This window comes from Penaeus monodon, unplaced genomic scaffold (genome assembly GCF_015228065.2).
Source record: "Penaeus monodon isolate SGIC_2016 unplaced genomic scaffold, NSTDA_Pmon_1 PmonScaffold_46, whole genome shotgun sequence".
Taxonomy (NCBI): Eukaryota; Metazoa; Arthropoda; class Malacostraca; order Decapoda; family Penaeidae; genus Penaeus; species Penaeus monodon.
In genome coordinates, this window is record NW_023659441.1 from 245,003 (window position 1) to 245,443 (window position 441).

Below are 441 nucleotides of genomic sequence, written 5' to 3' on the forward strand. Positions count from 1 at the left end.
GCTGAGGGGCCCAGCTCCCTGGGCCTTCTGATCAGCTCGCTCATTCCACTGATACCAACATGCGCTGGCACCCAACATAGAGTTATCTTTTTACGTGTTGACATCAGTGCAAGCCAATCTTGAACCTCCCCACTAATGGATTGATGATTTTAAGCTCTTGATTGCTTGAAAGGGCACTACGAGAGTCACAAATTATCACAACAGAATGGTTCGAAAGATCTCTAGTCATCTTAACTGCTGTAAGGATGGCATGTAACTCTGCAGTGGAGATCGAGGCTGCTAGAGAAAGACTGCCAGATGCAATCTTCCTTCTGCTCACTGCTGCAAAACCCACGCCATTTTCAGATTTCGAACCCCTTTTGTATAAATTGCATTGATCCCCCGGGATTTGAAATGTGCTGAAAAAATTTCTCTCGGACTTCTGCTTTGGATCTCTCCCCT